A 22,683-nucleotide genomic window follows, 5' to 3' on the forward strand; every position below is an offset into this window, starting at 1 on the left:
CATGTCACCGTGAGGAAACTCCGGTGAGTGAGGGGACTCAAGAAAGGACATCTTTCCTTTCAAGATTACATCCATCGTTTGATGATAATCTACCTCTACAGCTAGGTTCTTCATCCGTGATCTCGGATATTTTTGTGTCAACTACTGGAATAGAAGGGTGGACCTAGCATATCCCTCTACCTCTCCCTCTCTTTTTTTGAATTTGTGATTTAACCACTCCATCTGCTTTCTGTTCATCATTGTTCTGAAAGGCTTTCACTTGAAAATGCACAAGTAAACTTAAAAGCTGGCGGAAAGACTATCCATGTGCTCATATTCTAGCGTTGAATGTACTGTATTGTGGTGGACATGTGACACAGTTGACTTGAGAGGTGGCAGTAGTCAAGGAGGTAAAGTGTTAGAACTGTCACAGAAGCTGACAGCGGCAGGGGCGTAACACAGGCCCCCACATCCCCCGCGGTGCAGGTGGCCCCCCCAAGCTCCAGGGGGCCCCCTAAGCACAGCACTTCGGCTGGAGAGCTCTTGATAGAGTCCAGAGGGGGCCCCTCCACGTACCTTGCAGGGGGGCCCCCTCAATTTTGGTCATGCCACTGGACAGGGGCCTCCAAAGAACCTCGTTAATGATTGCTGGAGCACCTACTCAAAAGGAACAGTCGGTGATCCTCACCAACCCACTCTTCAAGAGAAAAAAATGAGTGACATGGTGACCTGGAAATGCACATTCTTCTCAGGTGGTATTCATTTCTTGCTTTCACTCTTTCTTGCGCAATAAAAGTGATGTTACTTGTGCCACAAATTCTCACTCCCAAAAATAATGCCACTATCTGGAGACTTTGACCTTACCTCTCTTCTCTTCTGAGGTTTTGGAAATTCTGTGGCACATAGGTCTGGATAGGATTGGTTGCAGATTAATGAATAAAGTAGATAATGTGCTGTGAAAGACCTATAAGATTTTGTGCCATGTAATCACATCTGATTCTACCCACGAAACGTCAACTGTGCTTTGGGTTCCCAACACTTGAACCAGATGTTGAATATTGACTGGTAAAATTCCAAAGAGGTCTTCTGCCTAGAAATGCTCATCGTATACTGGAACATGAAATCTGATACCACTACGCCTGAAATGCTCACTGAATACAACACGTGATGTGCTCATAAGATGCGGAACCCTAAAATAAAAGTTTGATACTGATTCATGAATTGCTCATCAAATCTGGACTCAAAGGTCTAAATATGTTCCTCTAAATTTCTATTGGCTCATAGCCCACAGAATTCAGAGAAAACGCTAACCGCTAACCTCTCATCATACACTGACGCACGCGAGTATTTAAGAAGATGTGTTCACCACACCTTTATACCACACAATGGTGAGCTACCTGAATATGGGCTGCTGGATAGTGATTAACTAGTAACAAGGTGTTCTAACTGTGCTTGAATTAGAACCAGACTCTATATATTCAATAACATATCACACGAAAGGACCTGCAGGCACATCCAATGGATCCTTCCAACCTATGAGATGTCCATCCTGTAAAAACTCATGAATTTACTCGCCGATGATATGCCCTCCAACTACTGACTCGCAATGTTCCCTTCAGATACCAGTGAGTGGAATAATAAGGCATAGCAAACACAACAGATACTAATACGCGGATCATCTACAGGCACCGGTATGCAATGCACATTTGCTACTCCTGTGGAGATCTGCCCATCAGGTACTGCTCACTGGAGTGCCATTCATATAAAGAGTCAAAGCATGCTCATTAGATACTTTGTAAACACAATTAGAATCCATAACAGGAAAAAATGAGAGAACAGCTCTAATCCCTAAAATCCCTTTTTTATTTTGTTTACAAACACAGCAATTTGTTCTCTTTTCTTTGACTTGGGTAATGCAATTTTCTAGCATGAATCTGTTGTAGGCTTTAAAAAAAATTTTTGTAAGACACTAATGAGACCAGAGGAGGCTAAAGAACACTGGCATTACAGGAATGCGGGGTAGAAATCTCAGCCAATGATGGAATTTAGGGGCATATTATCAAGCACGGCGTTAACATTATCGCCGCTTTAGGGGCAGAAAACTGTCGAAATCGAGAGCCACGGACAGCTGCACACGGCTTGCCGGACACCTGTAGACGGGAATTGAAATATACAACACATTACCGACTGGATATTTGGCTCAGCGCGATACTTACGCTTTACTGATTAAGGAACGAAAGAAATTTGAATATTCCAGTCGTGGATTTGACCCCTATGTGGTCTGGAATTTTAACCACATATTAAAGGTACCATTTGAATTGAAAATAGCCTTGAGGAAGTCGTGGGTTAAATGTCCCTACACGACGAAACACGTGTTGGCTGTGACTAGGATGTCGCCTTGAAAATAAAGAACAAGGAAAACTAAACCTCGCACAAGAACTTTATTGCCATTGTTGTTTCTGACGTACACGTCTTAATTGTTTTGAATTTTTTGATTTACACGAGTGCTGGGGATTTGTTGAACCATATATATATATACATATATATGGCATTTGTGTCTTTGGATGTACTGGAATGATTACCCGGTCACCGGTATTGCAAATTTAAGGAACACTTGAGATTTGAACTTTCACGCACGACAGGCATTAATGGACTTTGAACTTACAAAGCATTGCCATTAAGGGGGATTATGGGCCTCGTAGTTCCGGGTGGATGAGCAGCAATCACTTGGAGGCAGACAGTACTAGTGTAAAGTTACACAGTCAGTATAATTAGAGCCCCGTGGACATGGGACATTCCCAAACTCGCTATTATCTGTGTGCCTGTTCTTGCGCTCATTTGCTTGCCAAGTTTAGTTCCATTTTTGCCCGGACCGGAGGACACAATTGGGAGATCGTGTCTTATTCAGTTACAGGGCAATGCGGTCTGTGTAAACAACTATGAGGGACAAGTGCAGCTCGATTTTATTGATTGTAATACCACTTATTGTAATTTTATTTATTTTTGACACATCAGGGCAATATGCTGTGAGATCGTTGGCGCCATGTGTGAATATTACATCTATGCACCTCAGTCTGTCACTGAGACATGCTTCCACCTTTGGTAGACGATACATATGTTTCACGTGCTTTCATTTTTTAGGAGAATGTATCTTCTTTATTTCCCAGCAAGACATGTTGATTGCGCATTTTGCCGATATGTGTACTCATCTGTGCTTTGCACTTGTACTGAACATATGTCTGGGGATAATACGTATTTACCATAGATGGTCTGAATGCACAGTCCATTTTCTATGTCTACTGGTGTTTTAAGGGAGGGGAGGGCTATATATACCTTAAAATGCATGGCACCAATTAGATTGATAAAGCCTGCGTTGCAGGCGAAACGCGTCTATCTTTCTTTGCGGTGTTGTGGGAGCCCTGGTAAATATTAAATAAGCCCTATACCTACACGCCTCGAATACGTGCCTCTTCTTTGTGGAGTAGGAGTTTTTCTTGGATATATATATATATATATATATATATATATGGTTTTTTTTCAGGGCGCAATTGTGGAGAACATTTGGGTGTGAACAAATTGACATGAATTTGAATTTAGATAAAACTGTTAAGTCACCCAAAGTTCAATCACTATTATGTGAGTTTCTTTCTTTATATATATATATATATATATATATATATATATTGCACAAGCACTTGTTGCACGTTTGTTTGTTTGTTTGTATTATATTTATTTCGGTAGAAATAACAAACTACAAGATGGCCGCCATACTCAATGAGGCATAAGTCCGTTTTTTATGTTTACTTTAACATGTGATGTATTCTGACTTTAAATACTTGCGTGTTTGCACAAACAAATCGACACTGACGAAGCCGTGAGGCGAAACGCGTCTGTTGGGGAATAGGGGGGGTGGGTCTGCACAATAAAAGCATCAGCTTTAGGATTTTCTTGTGGGCTTCCATTTTTGGCATCGTATCTAGCTGCTGTGTTGAACATATATATATATATATATATATATATATATATATATATATATATCCAAACAAAAGTCTGACAATCAGAAGCGCCTCAACCTCACGAGTCGGGGCCTGTCTCAGGTGTGTCAGACACCTCCCATATTTCATAAGAAAACACACTGCCCTTGCAGCATGAAAACAGGCCACTCCAAACGTGCTCAGCAATTTCTTTATTTGATGCAAAGGTAGGCATGCAGGCATTACGCGTTTCGACTCGGCTGAGTCTTCATTATATGCCACTGTGTCCTGGTGGGTTCGTTTGCATTTTAAAAACGTAACTAATAACATTGAAAAAGGACAATGTCCATTTCTTTCCAATTTTTCAAGAGGCAGTGAGTTCTTTATCTACCGGTTCGTTTTTATGCAGCAAAGGTGAGTACAACATTTCGTTTTTCATCAGGTTGAATCTTTAGAACAACAGTGTTCATTAAATCTATGTTTCCCTTTCTTGCAGCATTAGTTTATCGTTTTCTATGTGGTAAAAAACCACAAATCCGATAATGCTATGTAACTGCCGCTTTACTTCCTTAATGGCATTCAATGTTGAATTTTGGCAAAACCACCCTTGTTTCACTGTGCATCGCTTGCAAACATTGCTTTACAAGATAAGTTCCATAAACGGGCACAGTCACTCAAAAGAAAGTTCAGCTACCACCAAGTTTTTTACAGTTCATCACTTGCCTTTCAGCTGGTAACCTCGAGCGCGCAGTGCATTGGGAAATCCCTTTTGCATACTCTGACTGTTCCAGAGTTCACTCTCCAAGTAGAGGCGGGCCTCTCATCGTGGCCCTTCCATCAAAACTTCGTTTATGTCCAGTGTCACAACCGGTGGGTGCTCCTTCCATAGAAATCCAAACAAAAGTCTGACAATCAGAAGCGCCTCAACCTCATGAGTCGGGGCCTGTCTCAGGTGTGTCAGACATCTCCCATATTCCATAAGAAAACACACTGCCCTTGCAGCATGAAAACAGGCCACTCCAATAAAGAAATTGCTGAGCACGTTTGGAGTGGCCTGTTTTCAAGCTGCAAGGGCAGTGTGTTTTCTTATGGAATATATATATATATATATATATATATATATATATATATACAGATTGCAAAAGGACGAGAGGAGATTCTAATTAGATTGAAAAAACATGAGGAAGTTATTAAGGAGAGAAATTTTCAAGTTTGCAAGAGACAAACGTGATTATGAAACAGGACGTGTATTCACTTTCTCCAAAAAGTATGATAACATCAAACGTCGTGCGCTCACTAATGAAGAAAACAAAAATGTTAATGCTACTGTGGGCGCTCAATTAAATGGCAACAGTTCTTCAGTGGAAACTAGTAGTGTTGATAGCAGTGTGGAATCGGACGATAGTATTGGTCGTCAAGCACCTCAAGTCCCGATCAATTTCGCTCCTGGAGAAGAGCTTTCTTTTTTAGTGAAGGACCGCCGGCAAACTCTGAGACCGCGCAATCAAGCGCAGAAACCAGAACAAGAAGGAACCAACGGAGGAAACGGAGGCGGAAAATCAAATTACAAAGGAAAAAACAAGAAAAAGTACAACAACAAGAAATAAGACAGGTACCCAAAGATGAAATTGATGATACTGTAATTAATTTGTCTGAAATCACGCTTACTTTGGCAGAGAAGCAATTATTGGCCCTAGGACTGTCATATTGCCCCACCAATTGTTTTAAATGTACACAAACAAGAGTGGATGTGTTTAAATTTATTCGAAAACTAAAATTAAGGAAGCACTTCCAACTTAAGAATGCAGTGGATATTGCATCCCAAAGTAGATCCATATCAGAGGCTGGTTTTAATCTGCAAGCAGCAGATGTTGGTACTTTGCTGGCGATGCAATCTTTGGCTGATTCAGGTGACACTTCAGATGAGCCAACACAGGTGAATTTACACGCAGCAGGTATCGCCTGTAACACACCAAGTATTAGTCCATTTAAACCCCCTTCTACTTTCATCCCAATGATGCCAAGGGATGCGATTGATGTTTTTAGTGATTGCGTAGTTAATGAATTGAAGCAACTAAATAGCACTGTCATGCAACAACAAAAGAGGCAGCGCAAATTTTCTGAAATGCAATATACTAAATTAATCCGTAAACTACAAGAACATACGGAGGTTATAATTAATAAAGCTGACAAGGGAGGGAATATTGTTTTATGGCCAAGAAATTTGTATATGGAGGAAGCTTGGTCACATCTCAATGATGTTGATTGTTACAGGAGAGCCAATTTCCAGGACTTAAGGAAAAATAAGGAATTTGTTTTTGGTGAACTGGCTCAGTGGAAGCGTGTTGGCTTATTATCCAAAGATGAATTTAATTTTCTAAAAAATGATCATCCAATGACTCCTTTTTTTTATACTTTATTCCAAAAGTACATAAGAAGGTGGTACCGGTCCCTGGCAGACCAATTATTTCCGCACGCAAAAGCCATTTAGAGGCAATGTCAAAATATGTGGACCATTATCTACATGAGTTCGTGGAGGATTTGCCATCTTTTATAAGGGATACTGGTAATTTTGTAACCAAACTAAGAAAAGTAAAATGGGAAGAGGATTGTCTTTTTTTTTTTTTTTTTTTATTTTTTTTTTTTGAAACCTTTATTACAGAAGTCAAAAGAGATACAAAAATGGGCCTACAACCTTCGGGCCGGCCGCTAGCAAACAAGAAGAGCATAGAATACAAGTGGGAAACACACGCTGCAGCGTGAGAGAGATCACAGGAGTCGGAAAGGAAAAAAAACCTTGGCGGCCACACCGTCCGGACCCCCCAGATGGCGGTTCCATTTTTATGTAAGAAATAACAAACAAATCCACAAGGCAGCAAGAAATCGAAGCAGCAGTATGCGCTCCCCTGGGAGGACCCTACCGATCCACAGGAAAAGCGGGGGGGGACAGGCCAGAGCGGAGACAAAGTGGACTCCGTACCCAGAACCAAGGAGACAAGGAGACTAGGGAGACGGGGCCAGTGCCAGATCAGGCGTCAGCGGCGGGGTACAAATTCCGCCACGGTAGGAGTTCCAGGGGCCCCACACTTTCACCCATTTCCCAGGCTTACCTCTCGCGACATACACCACTTTTTCCCGAAACATACACCAATCCATGTTGTCCTTCCATGCCAAGATCGTTGGCGACCTCTGGGAGCCCCACAATTGCGCTATGTCACGCTTGGCCACCATATAGCCTAGAGTCACCCACCACGTCTGCGGCACTGAGTAATCAGTCGGCTCCCACACATTTAGCAGACACCTCCTCGCCTCAGGAAGCAGCGGCACATGTGTGACCGCCCGCAACACCGCATGCACACCACGCCAGAATCGCGCCACCTCCGGACAGTCCCACAAAATATGGACGAAGGTCCCTAATGAACCACACCCACGCTTACACAACCCATCCACGGAATATCCCATACGCATCAGACCCGGCCCCGTAACATAGACCCTATGGAGTATTTTGAGCTGGACGAAGCGAAGGCGGGCCGGTATGGCCACCTCTTTCGGGGAGGCCACCGCAGACACCCAGTCCTCGTCGTCCAGCTCCAATCCATCGGCGACCCACACCTCACGAAGGCTCGCCAACAGTCCCGAGCGATCGTTGATGAGCTTTTTGTAAATCAAGGAAATCGTACCATCCGGCACATGCCCGTCTAGCACTCTATCTTCCAGAGGGGAGTACTCCGGGATGGAGGCAACATTCGGGAATACGGAGACCAGTGCGTGACAGACCTGTAGATATCGAAAGTACTCCCTGTCCTGCAACTGGAATTCCGTCTGCAGCACATCGAATGTTTTGAATCCCCCCCTCGTCCAGAGATCGCCCACCCTGCTGATGCCTATCATGTCCCACTTCTCAAAGCCCTTCGAGGTCCACAGGGAGCCCAGCCGCTCAGAGGCATACAGTGGCGTCGCCCGGGTCAATCGATCCTTCCACCCCATCGCCAAGTTTGCCGCGTGCCACACCCGTACCATGACCCGCGTATGGCCCGTCAGACGCGCGTCGAGCGATCGAGAATAAAGCGCCCGATTATAGTCACCACCCGGCAGTAATAGTTTATCCATCTCAAAGGCCGGGTTTAGAGCGGGCCCGTAAAGGCCGTGGTTTATCGCGGCCAGCTGGGAGGCCCAGTAGTACCGTTTGATGTCTGGGAGGGCGACCCCCCCCATCATACCACGGGAGTGTCAGCTTCGCAAGGGCGATACGCGGCCTCCCATCCCAGAATAGTTGGCGCTGCAAACTCTCCACCTCGCGAAAGTAGCGCGCCGGGACAACATCCATCGTGTTCTGTAAAGCATATAGGAAACGTGGCAGCGACATCATCTTAAACCATGCCGCACGGCCAAGCGTTGAGAGCGGCAAGCGCCTCCAACGCGCCACGTCCTCCTTCAGGCGCTGAAGGGGGGGGAGCAAATTTTGTTTATATCGGGCCTCAGCGTCCAGGGTAATAAAGATGCCCTGGATAGGGCAGCCACGCGGTAGGATAGGAGTCTCCCCAGAGAGGACATACACACAGGATTTAGCCCAGTTGATGACTAGGCCAGAATTGCGGCCAAAGGAATGCAAGACATCCACTAATACAATCAGCGATTTACGCGGGGAAGCAAGGTATAAAAGGATATCATCTGCGTAAAGAGATACGCGATCCTCCTACTCAGGGGTCCAGCGGAGACCACGAATGGAAGGCTCCCACCGCAGCCACTCCGCTTGGGGCTCCAAGGCAAGCGCGAAGAGCAGCGGCGACAGCGGGCAGCCCTGCCGCGTACCCCTGCCCAGCTCAAACGGAGCTGACACTCTACCGTTCACCACCACCTGCGCCAGAGGTCCAGAGTATAACAGTTTCACCCAACCAATGAATCCCGGACCAAAACCAAACTTCGCCAGCATCGCCCAAATATATGGCCACTCAAGCGTGTCGAACGCCATAGTGGCGTCCAAGGACGCCAAAATGGCTGGCTCTCGTATGAACGGGACCCGCGCGAGCACCCCGTGCAGACGCCGCAGATTAAGCGCGGTGTTGCGATGAGGGATAAAGCCGGACTGGTCCTGGTGAATCAGATCGCACACCACGCTAACCAGCCGATTAGCCAGCACCTTGGCGAGAATTTTGGGCTCCGCATTCAACAGAGAAATGGGCCTGTAAGACGTGACCCGATCCCGCGGCCTCCCCTCCTTGTGAATAACCACGATAGTGGCCAAACGCTGGTCCAGCGGGAGGGAACCCGCCGAACGTGCCGCGAGGAACAAAGCACGGAGATGTGGCGCCAGCGTATCCGGTCGCAGCTTGTACAATTCGATGGGAAGGCCATTAGGACCCATGGCCTTGCCGGAAGCGACCGAACGTATGGCGAGGGCAATCTCCTCAGATGTAGGGGCGGCGTCCAACGACACTTTATCCTCTTCCGAAAGGGAAGGCAGCGCAATGTCCCTGAGCAGGGCATGGGAATCCTCTTCCGAGCCGGAAGATACCGGGGAATACACCCCACGGAAATAGTCTGCGAAGCAATCAACAATTTCACCCGGATCAGTGACACACACACCATCCAATTTCTCAATCGACGGGACAACTCGACTCGCTCTCTCCTTTTTATCCAGCCACGCAATCAATTTACCAGCCTTATCGCCCACATCATACAGTCTCCCATGCTGCTCTCTACTGAGGCCCCTGGCTGCCTCCGTGACGAGGGCCTTATAGTCCGCCTGCTTGAGCCGGAGAGCATGTAATTTGTCATCCGTCACCCCACATTCCAGATCACCCTCCAATTCAGTTATCTCCGTTTCAATACGGGTCACCTCCTCCCGCCTGCGCCTCCGGGAATGGGAAATGAGGGACAGGGCCTCCCCCCGGATTACCGTCTTAAACGCCTCCCACAGAGAGACCGCAGACGATACAGACCCCACATTATCTTCAAAATACCGCTCAAGAGATTTAACCAAATCTGCGCGAATTGTGGGGTCACGCAGATACCAGGGATTGACCGGGACCACCCTCCCCTCCCCCCTCGGGACAATGTCGAAGTGCAGCAGGAGCGGGGAGTGGTCCGAAATACCCCGCGCCAAATGTCGTACCTCCCCAACCCTCCCCGCCTGTGCCGTTGGCATCAGAACATAATCAAGCCTTGAAAGACTGCCATGAGCCCCGGAATGAAAGGTGTACTGTATCTGCGTAGGGTGTTTCAGCCGCCAACAATCCACCAGCCCCAATGTATCCAAGAGGCCGGACAGCCACGCTTGGGCACGGGGGAGATCCCTAGGAGGGTGACGGTCCTCAGTACCGGAAACTACAGCGTTAAAATCTCCCCCAACCACTAGAATCCCCTCCGGAAGGCCAAGGAGGAGGCATCCCAGATCAGCGAAAGTAGTTGTTTGCAACCCTGGCGGGACATAAACAGAAACTAAAACAATCACTCTACCCTCCAATCTACCCACCAGAGCCGTGTATCGTCCCCTATCATCGTGGAACACCTCATCCATTTCCAACGGGAGCGAAGTTTTAACCATAATTCCCACGCCCCTCGAACCAGAGGTGAAGCCCGAGTGGGCTATAAGGCGATAGCCCCGTCTATTCATAGCATGAAAGGAGTTTCCAATGAGGTGTGTTTCCTGCAGAAATACTATATCGGGAGAAATACGTTTTAAAAACTGCAGGACCACACCCCGTGTTATCCTGTCCCCCAGTCCATTAACATTCCAGGACAAAAGACTCAGTCCCCTACCCCCCATCATAGCTGAAATCGAGCCATCTCCCCCCCGGGAGCACTGTAGAAGTAGCACAACAATACATCTGCCTTGTGGTACAAATAAACAATACCCAACCCCAACCCAACAGCCCCAACAAAACTCCCCCTCTCCCTGCACCCCTGCATGAGCCCAAACAGCCCCCCCAACTTGCAGTGTGCCTGTCGCCCCTATGTAAATGGAACTACTAAGACCCCCTAGAGGAGGAGGGAGAACCCCCTCGAGACCCAGCACAACCTCCCATGGAGGGGAAACAAGGCACAATAGGCAAAAGACCCTAAGCATGGCCAAAAGTGGCATCATCCGGGGTGAGCCACGGTGTCAGTACCTCAGACCCGGTCCGGTGAGCGCTCACCTCCCGTCGCCCCTTCTCCATCCCGACCATGTCCCCCAGTCAAAGTGTCCAACCAGTCCCCGGCCATGTCAGGACGGTCAAAAAAGTGAGTGCGACCATCCGCCTCCACCCGCAGCCTGGCCGGGAAGAGCATGGCATATTTTAGGTTCATGTCCCGAAGCCGCCGCTTGACACCCAGGAAACTCAGTCTCTGCTTCTGGACCGCCTGCGTGAAGTCAGAATAAAAGTTCACCTCCATGTTTTCCAGCTTAATCGGCCCCTGCAGTCTGGAAGCTTGCAGAATCGCATCCCTGTCCCGAAAGTTAAAAATACGGGCAATAAGTGGCCGCGGAGGGGCTCCGACCTTCGGCCTGCCTCCGGGAACTCTATGGGCCCTCTCCACCGCAAAGAATTTACTCAGCCCCTTAGGCTGGAGATGGGTAGAGATCAGGTCCTCCACAAAGAGATCCGCCGCCGACTCCTCCCGTCCCTCGGGCACTCCAATAATGCGGATATTATTCCTCCGGGCCCTGCTCTCGGAGTCCTCCAGGCGCCGATCCAGGAGCGCACTTGCCTGACGGAGCCGATGCACCTCCGTCTGAAGGGCCGCTACCTCAGTCGTGAGGCCCGACGCGGTGTGGGCCAAAGAGTCGACCCGGTCATTTGTCTTAGAGAGATCGGCTCTAACAAGGTTGACATCGATGAGGACCGCGTCGAGTTTATGTGCCAAGGTGTCGAATTGCTGGCCCACTGAGGTCTTCATCTCAGCAATGGCGCCCATAACATCCTGCAAAGTCAGATTCGCAGGCAAATCCGGGGCATCCGAGGGGCACTCGGAGGACTTGTGCGATCCGCCGGGAGATCCCTTCGGGAGGGTGTAGCGGTCCATAATGTTGGCCTGATGCACGGTGCCATGCCGGGTAGACTTGGCCTTCAACCGATCCCCATCCTGCTTCGTGGCCATCGTCGTGTGGCTCGCGACCTCACCAGCTACGCAGTGGAGAGCAAGCAATCCAGGCCGAGAGCCCCGGGGGTCACCCCAGGACGGCAGAGCGGGCCACCGCAGGCAGGCAGGCAGGGTCTCCCAGCGAGGCCACCCCAACACAAAGAAACGCCGTAATCCCACTTGCGATGAGGGCAAGGGGAGTCAAAAGCGAAATTGAAAGTGCGGGGTACGCGACTCGCCAGGCCCAGCCCGCCGTTGTTGTTCACTTCGCCACTGGGTTACCCCCAAACTCGAGTCCGGGGTCAGGAGGGAAGTAGGCCGCAAACTTCAGTCGGTGCTCACCCGGGGTCCGATTCAAAAACGGAAAACGGGTACCACCTCGGCTCAGGCTCACCGACACAGTCCCCTCAACCGATTCAGGATGAAGACAGGATAAACGTAGGAGGTTGCGGAGGTCCTCGGGAGCCTCGCACCTACGCGGCCATCTTGGTTGCGCGCTAGGCTCCTCCTCGAGGATTGTCTTTTAATAGCAATGGACATCAGTTCTTTGTACACGAGTATCCACCATAGTGACGGGATTAATGCCATTCGCTATTATTGGGATAAAAGAAATATTGCCATGTATGAACATAACAAAATGTTGGTCAAAATGATAGAGATTTGTTTGACTCACAATTTTTTTTATTTAATAAGGAAGTGTTTCAGCAATTACGCGGAGTGGCGATGGGGGCATGTTTCTCCCCTAGTTACGCGTGTTTACACGTGGGCTGGTGGGAGGAACATGTCCTCAGAACTGCTCATCATTATATTTATGACCAACATGTGCTTCACTGGTGGAGGTTCATAGATGATGTGTGTATTATCTGGAAAGGTTCTATTGAAACAGCCCAAAAGTTTGTGAATGATCTAAATTTGAATGCTCTTAATCTCACTTTTACATCGGAGATTAGTGACACTAGGATACAGTTTTTGAATGTTGAAATTTTTGTTGAGGACAACATGATTCATACCAAATTGCATAGGAAAATAACAGCTGGTAACTCAGTACTACATGCGACTAGTTCACACCCTCAACACCTTATACGAAGTATTCCCTATGGGGAATTCTTGCGAATAAGCGCATTTGTAGTCATGAAGGGGACCTTCAACAATGTCAAGCAGAAGCTTTTGAAAGATTCTTGAATAGAGGGTATAAAGCTTCATATTTGACAATAGCTCGTGACAAACCTAATAAAGTGAATGATGTGAATGTTTTACCTGATATGTCAAGTACATCCAGACAGTTATATGAGAGTTCGGACAGTCTGGGGGTCCAAGTGGTTGACAGTATTAGGTTAATTACAAGTTTTTGTCGACAGGAGAGAAGTCCGGAAGATTTTATATAAGAATTGGCCAATTATTCTTTCGGATTTAACTTTGTCTTGAATCATGCCTAAACTACCTAGCCTTACTTTTAGGAGGGCACCCTCAATGAGGGATGCTTTGGTACGAAACAGCCCTGAAATTTTAACATCTAACAGTTGGCTGTCAGTAAGATCAGGTTTCTCAAGGTGTAGTTCATGTCGAGCTTGTAAATTTGGAAAAAATGTTTCACAATATGTCAAAGCTTTTAGCCCAGAACCAGTTAAAATGCAAAGTCACTACACTTGTAGAACAGAGTTCGCTATGTATGTCCTAGAATGTACCTGTCACTTACTTTATGTGGGCAGTACAAAATTACAGGTGTTTAACAGAATATTACAACATCTGAGAGCGATTGTGAATTCGGATCCCAATTATCCTGTGGCGCGGCATTTTAAACTAGTGCATAATAACAATTTGAATGATCTTAGTTATTATGTTATCAGTGCAGTACCCAAAAATATGAGAGGAGGAAATCGAGAAAAGAGGTTAAGGCAGGTTGAATCTGAATTTATTATGTTGCTCGATACTAAAATGCCCAATGGATTGAATAACAGTGATGATTTGCACAACTTTTTATAATTATTTATGGTAGATAAAATGTACACGTCGGGAGGACTCCTGTAGTTGGTGTATATTCTCTTTTTATGTTCCAGTTTTTTAGTCTATGTAATTTTAGATTTTAACTGGTTTTAGGAGAGATACATTGCCGATTTTTAAAGTTCTGTGAATTTTATCTGAATTATTTAATTGGTTGTGGTCAAATATGTTTGTCGAAACATCTGACAGTTTAAACTTTTGTTCTTTTAGACCACAAGTTTATTGTGAACGTGTTTTTCTTTATTTATTCTTTTAAGAATTAATTCATTGAAATATTCATTTTGTGAATTACTCTTGTATGTTTTTTGTTGGACTTGGCCCTTCTGGCAGGTTCACCCCTTAACTTTTTTTGCTTTTTATTGGTGACTTGGTGTGGTGATTTGTTGGTTTCTGCGCACTTTCCCTGTGTCCCAGGGTAAAGTGCGTGCGCGCTCTGAGTGCATGTGGTGAGATAGGCCTGCCCTCCCATAGGAATGCATGGGGAATGTATGTGTCCCTAGTAGTTCCTGATGCGTGGGGTGTGCAGGCCCGAGGTTGGTATGTGCGGACTCGGGGGAGTGAATGCTGCGCGATGATGTGTGCGGCGTGCATGTACCTAGGGTGGAAGTGCCACTTCTAGAAGTGGGCACTTCTGTGTGCAGTGTGTCTGTCGCGTGATTGGCTGGTCATGTCATGTGACGGGCTAGGGATTCCCCAGAGTCAGGATGAGTCACCCAGTGGTGAATGGGGAGATCAGCAGCTAGATGGGTGGGAGGAGTACACCTGGGTCCTGAATAGGGCAGGGTTTTCCACACACAATGCTGGCCCCGCCCCCTGTGGTGCGACTGACGACCCTAGCCCTGCCAGTGAATAGAGTGAGGGGCTGAGCACATCAAGGGTGCTCCCCAACCAGCTGCGACTGGTTTTCCCCCTCACCCTGAACCAAGAACAAAGACTTTTACTGTATAAAAAGGGGCTGTGTCCCCTTACAAGTTGTTCTTTGCCAGGATCCTGCCTGAGGGGGGCTGCTGCTGCTGCTGCTGCTGGACCAGAGGACCGCCACCTGGACTACCTCCCTGCCTGGAGGCCCAGTGAGCTGGCTCTGGGTCCAGCCTTGCCCCCACCCCTGCTGCATGCAGGAGAGAACTTGCCTGGACTTTTGCTGATTGTGTGCCCTGAAGCGCTGGGAGCGCTTTATTTTTCACCTCTAGCGCCTGGAAGCGCTTTCCTTTTCCTTTAGCGCTCAGGAGCGCTTTTATTTCTAAAAAGCCGGTGCCCACCCGGCGTGTGCCCCGTTCTCTGCAAATCCTAAAGTCCCCTGGCAGGTGCCCACCCTGCCAGGGACATTGCCGCAATATCGAGTGCCCACCTCGATTTATTGGATTAGAATAGCGCCGGTGCACCCCCGGCATTTGCCCCGTGAATCGCCCTCCGGCGCCCGACCAGGAAGTCAGGCGGGCCGGGGGCGGGCCTCCGGGACAACCGGAAAAGGAAGTAGGAGGGCGGGAGCCTACCCCGCCTCCTACCGAAGCATCGCGGCTGGTTTTGGGGGCCCCGGAGCAGGCAGGAGCCTACCCTGCGCCCGGTGCCCTTGACCCGGAGGAGAAGCGTCCTACCCAGGCGGGAGCCCACCCCGCACTGGGACGAGCTGCCGTCGTGTCCGGGGCCCGTAGGCTCCGCATTTGCTGAAGATCTCCGGCCCCGGGAAGAGAAGGGACGACGCCGCGGAGAGCCGGTGAGTGGGGGCGTTCCCGCCGGTCTCTCCTCGGTCCCCCACGGGCGGTGATTGAGCCAGAGCCCGGTTGAGGCTCTGACATCGGGGGCAGTGTCCGTGAGCCCCCGAGAGGCTCCAACGTGGGCAGAGCGTTGTTGGGAGCGCGAGGTCGCTCCAAAGCGGGGCCCATTGTTGTTTAGAGCCTGCGAGGCTCAGGGGGCATTTCTCCAACGTTGGGGGCATTTCTTTTGGGATTGAGTGGCCCCAGGTGGCAGCGGGCCACTCCCACCTTGCCCCTCAAAGTTGTTTAGAGCCTGCGAGGCTCAGGGGGCCACAAGTGTGACATATTAGAGCCCAGGAGAGGCTCCAACCCCCCCGCCATATTGGTTTAACAAGGCACAGTGGTGCCACAGCATTTCTCCAGTTGCCCAGCACTTAGTGGGCAACTGCAACGTTTAGGTTGTGGCCTCGGTGTTCTGGCTTGCGCAGCCTGCGCCAGCGCGCCCTGACTTTTCTGGACGCAGGGCGTCCTTTCCCCTACAAGGCCAGTTGGCCTAGGGACTGCCACAGGTGGTGGCTTATGTGAGTTCTTGCGCAATTGTGTTTCCCTGCACCTCTGAATGTATAGTTATGCGTCATGTGCTTTGCTTTACACCTCTGAATGTTATGCATCATGTGTTTATGTGCTTAGACCCCTACAGGTATTGTGATACTTAGGTGGTTGTTTTTCTCCTAGTACAGGTGGTGCTAGTGAGGTCCTGATTCCCTGCGCAGTATTTTCCTAAGGTGGTTAGGGTTGCGTAGGTGGTACTACCTGATACCAGTAGTTACTGGTTGTGTGCTACATGTTCTATTTTTAGTGCTACAGTGATTGTGTGCTATGTTCTCAAATATTATTCCTTCGTTCTAAGTGCTATTTCTACAAAGTGCTAATTCCTGACAGTGGTCCATGTGGCCCTGTCCCCTGTATATATAATCCCTTGTAAATTCTGCCCGTGCCTGTTGGCACATTGTAAAGTGTGTGTTTTTTATCTAATGTGTTGTGTATAATACAAAGGTTATTTTTATATAATACCTTGTGTGGAGTTTTCTTTGTGGTGGGCCTTGGGTGTTGTTGCTGGGTGCGTGCGCAAACGCTTTACACATCGCCTCAGAGATAAGCCTGACTGCTCGTGCCAAGCTACCAAGGGGGTGAGCAGGGGTTATCTTTGGCGTGTAACTTCCTTGCCCTGACTAGAGTGGTGGTTTCTGCCTGACTTTGGCGCAAGCCTTAGCCAGCCAGAAATCCCATTTCTAACATTGGTGATCAGCGGTGGGATTTGGACTTGCGTTTGCGCTGTACCGCAGCAGCAACTGGCCGCACTACAAAACTCTGCATTTAGATAAATCACATGGTATAGGGATTATTGTTCTAAGTTTGTTTTTAATTGTCATTTCTTTGGAAATGTGGTTTTGTGCACTGTGAGTTAGGCGTCCCTAGCTCGGGAGGGTAGATCATCCCCCTTAGTGCATTGTGTTTTCTGGATTCACCAGAGGGTGGGATCCAGTGGTGGCAGCGTAATAGTGTCCTGTACATTTGTCCCCCGCCCTGCGCCCAGAGTTGGTACCTGTGTCACGTGGTGGTCAGGTTGAGGAATCAGGGGTGGTAGAAACTGCCTTACCAGTCCGAGGGGAGGGTTGTGTGTGGATGAGTGGTGTGTGGCACTAGGCAAGTGAGTGTGAGTTCTCTGGGATAGAGAGCTTGCTGAATCTTTTTGTGAATTGTGTGCTCCTGTGTGAAACTCAGACCCCTAGGTTCCCTGTATAATTTTTACCATAACGTCCGCCAGAATGGAGCCTGCTTGTGATCCCTATGAGCTAGCTTGGCGCCAGAGGCAGGAGTTAGAAAGGTACTGTACAGAGGGAGAGTCCGACACCCTGTACGAACTTCAGGACCACCTGGTCCTATGGCAAAAGGGTCCATGGGATCTTGAGCACAGTATGGAAAGGGCCCGGGCCTCACACCTGGAGGGTGGTGGGTCTGTGGGGAGCCCTGAAGATTCAGAAGAGGAGGTAGAGGATGACAATACCTGGACGCCAGTAGAGAGTGAGGACCCCATAGGTAGGGCGTCCCTTGCTGGGTCCAGCATAGGAGGCAGCGCCTCATCCCTTTCCCTGTCCCCAGAGGAGTGGGAAGATAGGAGGAAAGAAAGGGAGCACCAGCTGACGTTAGAAAAGCTCAGGTTGCAGCATGCCCAGGCTATGGCGCAGCTGGAGGTCAAAAGACAGAGGGCGGAGGCTGAGAGGGCCTTTGCCAGAGAGAAACTAGCTCTGGAGGGTAGGTTATCCCCTGAGCGCAGTTGTGGTTTTCTGGACTCCCCAGGGAGGGTTGAGTCCAGTGGTAGCAGCCAGATAGATTCCAGTGTAGGAAATCCCAGTCTGGTACCTGTTCCCCAGGAGGAGGAGTTAAGGTTGAAATTCAGGGGCAGTAGGAAGCTGTCTCACCAGACTTGGGACACGTTTGTGGGTAAATGTGAGGATGCACTGGATGATTGGTTAAGTGTAAACACGAAACGGGATTTTGATGGACTGTATGCTCTGGTTATCAAAGAACAGCTATGCAGTAGTTTTTATCCTGGGTTGCGCCAACACCTGTTTGGATGTGATGCCTTGGATCCTTGGACCCTGGCAAGAAAAGCAGACCGTTGGGAAGGGGTCCCAAGTTCTGATGAGGAATGGGAGAGTGATTCCAACAGTAGTGGTTCAGAGATCCTCCAGCCCAGCGTGGTGGAGGAGGCTCAGTGTAGCCCAGCTAGGTCCCAGGATAGCGAGGAGGGTGTAGGGGCTCACTGCCTGGCTCAGTGGAGCAGGAGTGAGGGGGTGACCGAGGGTCCCCAGACGCCCGAAACCCTGCCTCAGGACTTGGATGGTTTCATGAGGGAACACCAAGTTGGGGACCTAGGCTGTCCTGTTAGTCCACTTGAGGAAGATCTCTTAGTGAGTGGAGGACCTGGAGCGCCTGTAAACAGGGCTCCTGTGGTTCTAGTGTCTGGCGGTACCGCTCCGGTAGGGAGGGTACAGGAGTCCAGTGTGAGGAGTGATTGGGGGATGAGTTCCCCAGTGGAAGAGCCTGTGGGTCAGGGACTACCCAGTTGGGCTAGGATCCCGTGTAGTGGCCAGGGTGGCACCACTTCTGTTCTGGGGGATCTCCGCGCACTGTCAGGTGGACAGGGGACGGGAGATCAGCGCCAGACAGACAGTCGCTCGACATATGTGTCCTTTGATAGCCTCAGGGGGATGGAGTGGAAATCCCCAGAAGTCCTGGAGTGCCAGGCAATTATTCCACCAAAGGTTCTAGGCCGGAGGTTGGGAGGCCAGGTTCAGGATCAGCCTGACCTGAAGGGTGGGACGTCTGTAACCAGCGTCCCGACCAGTTCTTCTTCCAGAGGTACCGCCCCAGTTGGTAGGGAGCAGGGCTCTGGAAGGGGGTGCAGAGGGTGGGAGAGCCCACCTCTGCCCCCGGTACAACCTGAGGGGTTAAACCCTGGGTTGGAATGGCGTTCTAGGTGTACCCCTCGCCGGAGGAGGAGGAACCCTAGGAGAAGAGGTAGGGGGAGGAGAGCCTTCCCTGAGACTCCTGGTCCGCCTGAGAGTGTAGACCCTAGGCTGGAGAACCAGTGGCAGTCTAGTCCTGTCTTGCAGAGAGGAAGAGTGGAGAATGGCCGCTATGTGCCAGGGGTTACTACCCCCCACTCTGTGATTAGGCAAAGACCGGTGGCACCTGGGTGGCCTAGGGCCTGGTCTTGGCCGCGGACAGCTTGGAAGTACCAGTGGGGTAGCCCAGTTGGTCCAGACAGTGGTGTTAGAAAGAATTCCATGGGTTCACCGTGGCGTAGAACCGGAGGGTGTCCCTGCAGTTGCGGGCCCGCGTCCGTGTTCTATCGCCCCAAGCAGGGAAGTCCATCACGTTGGTGATTGGTCTGCCCTGCGTTTTGGCTGGAAGGGGGTTGTGTTGGACTTGGCCCTTCTGGCAGGTTCACCCCTGAACTTTTTTTGCTTTTTATTGGTGACTTGGTGTGGTGATTTGTTGGTTTCTGCGCACTTTCCCTGTGTCCCAGGGTAAAGTGCGTGCGCGCTCTGAGTGCATGTGGTGAGATAGGCCTGCCCTCCCATAGGAATGCATGGGGAATGTATGTGTCCCTAGTAGTTCCTGATGCGTGGGGTGTGCAGGCCCGAGGTTGGTATGTGCGGACTCTGGGGAGTGAATGCTGCGCGATGATGTGTGCGGCGTGCATGTACCTAGGGTGGAAGTGCCACTTCTAGAAGTGGGCACTTCTGTGTGCAGTGTGTCTGTCGCGTGATTGGCTGGTCATGTCATGTGACGGGCTAGGGATTCCCCAGAGTCAGGATGAGTCACCCAGTGGTGAATGGGGAGATCAGCAGCTAGATGGGTGGGAGGAGTACACCTGGGTCCTGAATAGGGCAGGGTTTCCCACACACAATTCTGGCCCCGCCCCCTGTGGTGCGACTGACGACCCTAGCCCTGCCAGTGAATAGAGTGAGGGGCTGAGCACATCAAGGGTGCTCCCCAACCAGCTGCGACTGGTTTTCCCCCTCACCCTGAACCAAGAACAAAGACTTTTACTGTATAAAAAGGGGCTGTGTCCCCTTACAAGTTGTTCTTTGCCAGGATCCTGCCTGAGGGGGGCTGCTGCTGCTGCTGCTGGACCAGAGGACCGCCACCTGGACTACCTCCCTGCCTGGAGGCCCAGTGAGCTGGCTCTGGGTCCAGCCTTGCCCCCACCCCTGCTGCATGCAGGAGAGAACTTGCCTGGACTTTTGCTGATTGTGTGCCCTGAAGCGCTGGGAGCGCTTTATTTTTCACCTCTAGCGCCTGGAAGCGCTTTCCTTTTCCTTTAGCGCTCAGGAGCGCTTTTATTTCTAAAAAGCCGGTGCCCACCCGGCGTGTGCCCCGTTCTCTGCAAATCCTAAAGTCCCCTGGCAGGTGCCCACCCTGCCAGGGACATTGCCGCAATATCGAGTGCCCACCTCGATTTATTGGATTAGAATAGCGCCGGTGCACCCCCGGCATTTGCCCCGTGAATCGCCCTCCGGCGCCCGACCAGGAAGTCGGGCGGGCCTCCGGGACAACCGGAAAAGGAAGTAGGAGGGCGGGAGCCTACCCCGCCTCCTACCGAAGCATCGCGGCTGGTTTTGGGGGCCCCGGAGCAGGCAGGAGCCTACCCTGCGCCCGGTGCCCTTGACCCGGAGGAGAAGCGTCCTACCCAGGCGGGAGCCCACCCCGCACTGGGACGAGCTGCCGTCGTGTCCGGGGCCCGTAGGCTCCGCATTTGCTGAAGATCTCCGGCCCCGGGAAGAGAAGGGACGACGCCGCGGAGAGCCGGTGAGTGGGGGCGTTCCCGCCGGTCTCTCTACGGTCCCCCACGGGCGGTGATTGAGCCAGAGCCCGGTTGAGGCTCTGACATCGGGGGCAGTGTCCGTGAGCCCCCGAGAGGCTCCAACGCGGGCAGAGCGTTGTTGGGAGCGCGAGGTCGCTCCAAAGCGGGGCCCATTGTTGTTTAGAGCCTGCGAGGCTCAGGGGGCATTTCTCCAACGTTGGGGGCATTTCTTTTGGGATTGAGTGGCCCCAGGTGGCAGCGGGCCACTCCCACCTTGCCCCTCAAAGTTGTTTAGAGCCTGCGAGGCTCAGGGGGCCACAAGTGTGACATATTAGAGCCCATTAGAGGCTCCAACCCCCCCCGCCATATTGGTTTAACAAGGCACAGTGGTGCCACAGCATCTCTCCAGTTGCCCAGCACTTAGTGGGCAACTGCAACGTTTAGGTTGTGGCCTCGGTGTTCTGGCTTGCGCAGCCTGCGCCGGCGCGCCCTGACTTTTCTGGACGCAGGGCGTCCTTTCCCCTACAAGGCCAGTTGGCCTAGGGACTGCCACAGGTGGTGGCTTATGTGAGTTCTTGCGCAATTGTGTTTCCCTGCACCTCTGAATGTATAGTTATGCGTCATGTGCTTTGCTTTACACCTCTGAATGTTATGCATCATGTGTTTATGTGCTTAGACCCCTACAGGTATTGTGATACTTAGGTGGTTGTTTTTCTCCTAGTACAGGTGGTGCTAGTGAGGTCCTGATTCCCTGCGCAGTATTTTCCTAAGGTGGTTAGGGTTGCGTAGGTGGTACTACCTGATACCAGTAGTTACTGGTTGTGTGCTACATGTTCTATTTTTAGTGCTACAGTGATTGTGTGCTATGTTCTCAAATATTATTCCTTCGTTCTAAGTGCTATTTCTACAAAGTGCTAATTCCTGACAGTGGTCCATGTGGCCCTGTCCCCTGTATATATAATCCCTTGTAAATTCTGCCCGTGCCTGTTGGCACATTGTAAAGTGTGTGTTTTTTATCTAATGTGTTGTGTATAATACAAAGGTTATTTTTATATAATACCTTGTGTGGAGTTTCCTTTGTGGTGGGCCTTGGGTGTTGTTGCTGGGTGCGTGCGCAAACGCTTTACACATCGCCTCAGAGATAAGCCTGACTGCTCGTGCCAAGCTACCAAGGGGGTGAGCAGGGGTTATCTTTGGCGTGTAACTTCCTTGCCCTGACTAGAGTGGTGGTTTCTGCCTGACTTTGGCGCAAGCCTTAGCCAGCCAGAAATCCCATTTCTAACATTTTTCATAGGTTGAAGAAAGCTGATTAATTTGGAAAATAAGATCTTAAAACTGTGTTGAAAATATCGCAGAAGAGAGTGATAAAAAGAAAAAGAAAGATAGAAAGGAACTTAAGAAAATGAAAATAAGAAGTAGATTCTAGTAACGTCTGCATATATGCTGCTTTAGCTTTGTATATATATGTTTTTTGCACTAGCACATTAGCACTTGTTAGCATATTTTTTGCACATTACTACATTCCATTTCAATGATTGAAAAGACTGATTTGTATGAGCATTTGTAAGTGAATACTATTGAAGGAAAAAAGGTA

The 22,683-nt window shown here is 49.8% G+C and overlaps 1 protein-coding gene across 1 annotated transcript in view; it reads right to left on the reverse strand.

Moving 5' to 3' along the window:
- LOC146855186 (guanylyl cyclase inhibitory protein-like) overlaps positions 1 to 22,683 on the reverse strand; it is a 192,037-nt gene that overhangs the window by 12,591 nt on the left and 156,763 nt on the right. The window lies entirely within an intron of this gene.

This window comes from Triturus cristatus, chromosome 4_1 (genome assembly GCF_964204655.1).
Source record: "Triturus cristatus chromosome 4_1, aTriCri1.1, whole genome shotgun sequence".
Taxonomy (NCBI): domain Eukaryota; kingdom Metazoa; phylum Chordata; class Amphibia; order Caudata; family Salamandridae; genus Triturus; species Triturus cristatus.